Source organism: Bos javanicus, chromosome 14 (genome assembly GCF_032452875.1).
Source record: "Bos javanicus breed banteng chromosome 14, ARS-OSU_banteng_1.0, whole genome shotgun sequence".
Classification (NCBI taxonomy): domain Eukaryota; kingdom Metazoa; phylum Chordata; class Mammalia; order Artiodactyla; family Bovidae; genus Bos; species Bos javanicus.
Window position 1 is genome coordinate 46,318,091 of NC_083881.1, and position 6,000 is coordinate 46,324,090.

At 42.4% G+C, this 6,000-nt stretch overlaps 1 long non-coding RNA gene across 2 annotated transcripts in view; it reads left to right on the forward strand.

Moving 5' to 3' along the window:
* LOC133260596 (uncharacterized) overlaps positions 1-4,489 on the forward strand; it is a 62,727-nt gene extending 58,238 nt beyond the window's left edge. Inside the window, exons 2-3 of one of the 2 annotated variants that reach the window (XR_009740881.1) lie at positions 3,213-3,329; positions 4,039-4,489. This is a non-coding gene — a long non-coding RNA (uncharacterized LOC133260596). Of the gene's footprint in view, positions 1-3,212; positions 3,330-3,853; positions 3,923-4,038 lie in introns of those variants that run through there. The other variant, XR_009740882.1, reaches the window with a different exon arrangement.
* Positions 4,490-6,000: the final 1,511 nt, after the last annotated feature.

Sequence of the window (6,000 nt, forward strand, 5' to 3'; positions counted from 1 at the left end):
CCCACTCCAGTACTCTTGCCTGGAAAACCTCATGGACGGAGAAGCCTGGTAGGCTACAGTCCAAGGGGTCGCAAAGAGTCTGACACGACTGAGAGACTTCACTTTCACTTTGTTTAAATTACAACTTTTCAGAGTGACAGTTTATCCAGGCTAGAGGTCAGTCCCCAGCCATGCAGGCTTTGGTAGATGTATGTGTGTATTTTAATCTATTTAGAAAGGCTACAGGCTTCCTGAAAGGCTACAGGCTTAGAGGCTTCCTCCTCAGACCTCAAGAAGTATGATTCACGGAGATACAGCAAATTTGATCAAATAACAACCTTGAAGCATCACTCAAATCACTAGCTTTACAGACCATATTATCACCATGCTAATAACTAGTTACCCATACTCGATCCATGGACCACCAACTGTAAATGATTTTGACTGTCATGAACTGCATTTGAATCTCTGAAATAGGACTGGACATAATCCAGCCTCTCTCGAGTGAGTTAGCACATACTTTTAAGATCCTACGGGGTCTCTCAGTTATCATTGCAGTCATCAATAAGTATGCACCAAGGGTAGTATACCTAAGTGCAAGAGGATGCACATTTTTCAGTTGATACATAGAAGACAAACTTGATTCCACTGGGTATCAGAAGTGTTTTTTTTTCCCCCTAAGTGAAGGGAACGTTGACAGACTATTGCATAACAAAGAATAGTACAATCTAATGGGGAAAATTGGCTTGAATTGTGGGTGTCTTCCTGATTTCATCACCTTTGATAGTTGACATTTCCATTTCTCATTTTCTCTCAGTTACTTGTCTATAAATGGATGTTCAAATGTTAATAGGGACCCACACAAATGTAGCAACTTCCTCCTCTGGTAAATTATACCTTGGAGCCAGTTTTATTGTGATTCTTTCTTTCCATGTCTGTTTCTCCTCCTGGAATTTGGGCTGTGTGGTGCATGAATTGTTAAAGGAATGAAACAATTCCTTGGGAAGGAGACAGAAGCTACGGAGACAAGCCAGCAGGGTGGAGCTTGCTCTTCCCCCAGGAGTCAGTAAGACTTTCGTAAGGCCCCTAGAATGGCATCCAGACTGAGGTAAGGGTAACTGAGGTAAGGGTAACTGAGGTCAGGGTAACTGAGGTCAGGGTAACTGAGGTAAGGGTAACTGAGGTAAGGGTAACTTCTTTGTCACCATTTGTTCCTCAGAAAACACCAACGAGAGGATGTCCTGTCACGGAAAACAGCTGCCAGTTTCACGTTGTGAAATACACATGGACGACACAGATAAATATAAATGTATATGACTTGGACCATGTCAAGCACTAGAGTTAAGATCATAGAGGAATTTCTCAATTTAAATGTGCAGTTTTGATAAACACTAATACAGACTATCTTGCCTCATAAGCAATCACAGGCTAAGTATCCACCAACTTGGCTTATTGGCTTGACTCTTGTCATTGTTTCTGTACTATGAAGACAGGACTTAAGTTTCCCTTCTCTCCTGGCTTGCCATCCTGGCTTCCAGTTGTTACTGTAAGGAATAAAGACTTGAGAAAAATGGACATGAATCTGAGCAAACTCCAGGAGATAGTGAAGGCCACGGAAGTCTGGCATGCTGCAGATCATGGGGTTTCAAAGAGTGGGACACAACTTAGCGACTGAAGACGACAGTATAAACTTGACTTCCTGCTTCCATTTTTGCTCTACTATCAGTGAGAGGAAGCTGTTAAAAATGGAAATCAGATCATATCACTCCCCTGCTTAAAATCCTCCAGGACTTATCCATTCCACCGAAAAGAAAATCCCAGTACTTGGCCCGACCTGCAGCGCCAGGGCATGTAAAAGTGCCTGCAACTTCTCTCTCTCCCTCCTGTCCTCTTCCTTGCATTCAGCATACTCCAGAAACAGTAGACTTTCTGCTGATGTTCTAACTCAATAGTTCTCAAAGTGTGGTTCCCAAACCAGCAGCATCAGCATCTTCTGCATAGTGGCTAGAAATGCAAATTCTTGGGCCATACCCAAACTCTACTGAATCATAAGTTCTGAGGGTGGGCCCCAGTGATCTGTGTTTGAACCAGGCCATCTAGGGATTCTGTTGCCTGCTGAAGTTTGAAAACCTCTGGTGTAGCTCCTCAGACACACTTCTGCCTCAGGACCATGTACCGGTCAGACCCTTTGCCTGGTATGCTCTTCCCAGGGCTCTTTCCTCATCAGCTGGACATCAGCTGAAATGTTAGCACCTCACCAATCATCCTATATTTTATTTTATTTAAAGTATTTTTTTTAAAGGAGTGTATGCACAATTTTATTTATTTGTTTAGGGAGAGTGTGCCCAAGTTTATTTTTCTGTAGTGGTGTTAAATTTTTAAAGTGTTTATTGAATTTGTTACAATATTTTTTCTGTTTTCTGTTTTGTGTTTTTTTGGGCCATGAGGCATGTGGGATCTTAGCTCCCCAACCAAGTACTGGACCAGCACTCCCTACATAGGAAGGCAAAGTCTTAACCACTGAACCGCCAGGGAAGTTCCTATTTTATCTGAGTAAAGTTGATTTACAGTGTTTTGTTAGTTTAAGGTGTACAGCAAAGTGATGCAGTTAAGTGTTAGTTGCTCAGTCGTGTCTGACTTTAACCCTGTGGACTGGAGCCTGCCAGGCTCCTCTGTCCATGGAATTCTCCAGGCAAGAATACTGGAGTGGGTTGCCATGCTCTCTTCCAGGGGATCTTCCTGACCAGGGATCAGATCTGCTTCTCTGCATTGCAGAATCTTTACCGACTGAGCCACCACATACATTATTTTTTAGATTCTTTTCTCATATAGGCTATCACAGAATATTGAGTAGAGTTCCCTGTGCTATCCAGTAGGTCCTGTTAGTTATCTATCTTATATATATAGCAGTGTGTGTTTTCATCCCAAGCTTCTGATTTATCCCTCTTAAGCATCTTATTTAAAGTGAGCCTGTTTGCCTCTCCTCATCTTAATCTATGCCATTTAATTATCCTCTATGTTCTCTGTAGAACTAGCTCAAATCATCTTGTTTATTTATTTACTTGTTATTTTATTATCTCCCCCATTAGAAGGAGATCTGACACCCTATTTATTTTTATACTGTGAATTCTGAGTGCCCAGCATAGGGCTTGCACATAAGATGGGCTTAATAATGGTTTCTTAAATTAGTGCCTATGAGATTTTTTTTTTTTTTTTGATTGCCTGTCTTTCAGAAGGAGATCAGTTAGACTCTCTAAAGGAAGCTGCAGTGTTGTGGCCAAGCCTTGTCATGGGGTCAGAAGATGAGGGTCAAATTCTAAATTCTCCACTTGAAAATCAGCTGACTTTGGGTAAGTCATTGAACTGGTTTAATGGGTTACAACAAGGAGTGATTTTGTCTCATCGAAGTATTCAGCGGTGTCTGGAGATGTTTTTGGTGTCAACTGAGGATGCAAGTGAGAGTGGGGTGTGCTCTTGGCACCTAATGGGCAGAGGCCAGGGATGTGGCTAAGCATCCTGTAGTGCACGGGCCAGCCCCCACCTTATGCTCAGGAAAATAACAACAGTGCCTCGGCTGAGAAAACCCAAACTAGAAAATTAGGATTAACACTCTCTTCCTAACTCACAGGGTCCTGACGATGCTCAAGCAAAATTCTTCTCATGAAATTGTCTTGTAAATGACAAAGGACTGTAGGCAAATACCCTCAGTGTCCGGCACCACACCTTACACAGAGTAGCTGCTTAATAAATATTGGCTCAAGGAACAAATGGATGAATGGATGAGTGGATGAACTGGATGATTCCATGAAATGGATGATTGAATTGCATGGAGCCCCTTCCCAGAACTGAATTTTTGTGTCCTCATTTGCAACAGAGGATAAGGATAGTACTTGTGTCCTAAGAACCTTGGGAGGATCACGGAGATGATGTGTACAAAGCACCTTGTTTCACCCTTGGTTATTGCCCCCGCCACCCCCACAGAGTTCCTGCTTCCTCCCCCCTAAGTGACTCCCCTCCTCTACTCCCTTGGTTTACACAGAGCTGCCCTATCTGTTTCAGTGAAAAGGCATCATCAAGTCCTACTCTGCATTTTTCTGATGAAATACCTGTTATTCAGAAACCACCTGCTCCTGGTTTCCCAGAGTTCCGGAGAAGGGACTGGAACCCAGGCTCCTGTTTCCTGGCTGGGAATCTCTCCACCATGCCCCTACTTTCCCTTGGCTCCTTCTGTTTTCTCACCTCCTACAACCAATCAGCACGTACCCAGCAGAGTTTCCCAACCTTTCTGAGAGCTGGGAATGCTTACTGTTAGAAACCCCAGCACACATCACCAAAGCATTAAAATGTGCCCACGTCAAATAAAATCTGTGTATAACTTTATGAAAATTGGGTTGCCTTGGCAGTCGACTGAAAGTTACATTTTAGAAAATTTAAACACTTATTAATGTATTTCAGTTTGCTTTTTTACATTTTGAAGTCATTTTTTTTCCCTCCAGCAGATGTAATTATAGACCCTCGAAAGGCATTTGTGACTTTGGTGCTTTATACATTACAAAAAACGTCTTATTTACTTTTTTACCCATTGGTGAGTTTCCCATCTTCCTTGTTCCTGTTTGCTTATAATAGTCAATGACCATTCTAGAGTCTAGGAAGCATCTGGAAACTGTTGAGTACTTGGTGGGTGATATTTCATGTAGGTAATGCTGTTGACTTGCAAACATGATCTCATGCACCAGCGTCCATTTTTGTCCAAGAGTGTGACAGTCGAATCTTACATTTGCCATAGGTATTGTGGACTGCAAAGGGCTTTCTCATATATTACCCATTTGTACAGTACTTGAGCACAATCTGTATTATGTTACAGCTTCTCTTGATTTTACCAATAAGAATCCAAAACTTAGGGAGGAGAAGTGACTGACTCACTCAGAGTTATAAAGCAAGTGGCAGAACAAAGGTGAGAATTGCTATCTTCTGCGTTTCAAGTGTGCCATGATGCTTTTGGACCTGGAGAGATTACTCCTGAAAGAGGAAATAAGCAAGGATGGAATCACTGGGATAGCTTTAGCTTTGTGTGAGTGCGCGCATGTGTGTGTGAGACTGAAACTAGCCTTGAATATTCTTTATTTGCCCTACAGATAGTGGAATCAAATTAATTAATTAGGTCAACAAATACTTATTAGTGATGGACCCTGTTATAAGTGCTGGGGATACAGCAGTGAACTAAAAGAGCCTCACAGAGCTCACATTCTATATGCAACAGATAAATGATAAATTGACAAGACAATATATATTAATAGTATTTGATGTCAATTAGTGTTAAGGATAAAAATCAAAGCAGTTGAGGGGATAGGAAAACTGGGTGGGGGGAGTTGCTGTGTTGTTCAGACAGGTCAAAGGTGACTCATTTGTAAGGTGGCCTTGAGAAGAGACTTATAAGGGAGGAAGGATGTAGCATGGATACTGGGAACAGACTAGCCTAGATGAACATGTGCAAAGGCCCTGAGACAGGGACATGTTTGGCATGTATGAGAAACCACAAGGAAACCAGCCCAGCTGGAGAAGAGTGAGTAGACTGGGATGGAGGAGAGAGTTATTGGTAGAAAATAAGGTGAAGAGGGGTCTGGGGAGGAGGCATGGGGAAAGTTAGGGAAGATCCTCCAGGACCTTATAGGGGCTTGTGGGGGCTTTAGCTGGGATTCTGAGGTAGGTTTTCCTTGAGGGCTCTGACCAGAGGAATGACATGATCTGACATACACTGTTAAAGATGTTTGATGGACTGATTAGTTCATGGCATCTGGTCCCATCACTTCATGGCAAATAGATGGGGAAATAGTGGAAACAGTGTCAGACTTTATTTTTCTGGGCTCCAAAATCACTGCAGATGGTGACTGCAGCCATGAAATTAAAAGACGCTTACTCCTTGGAAGGAAAGTTATGACCAACCTAGATAGCATATTCAAAAGCAGAGACATTACTTTGCCAACAAAGGTTCGTCTAGTCAAGGCTATGGTTTTTCTAGTG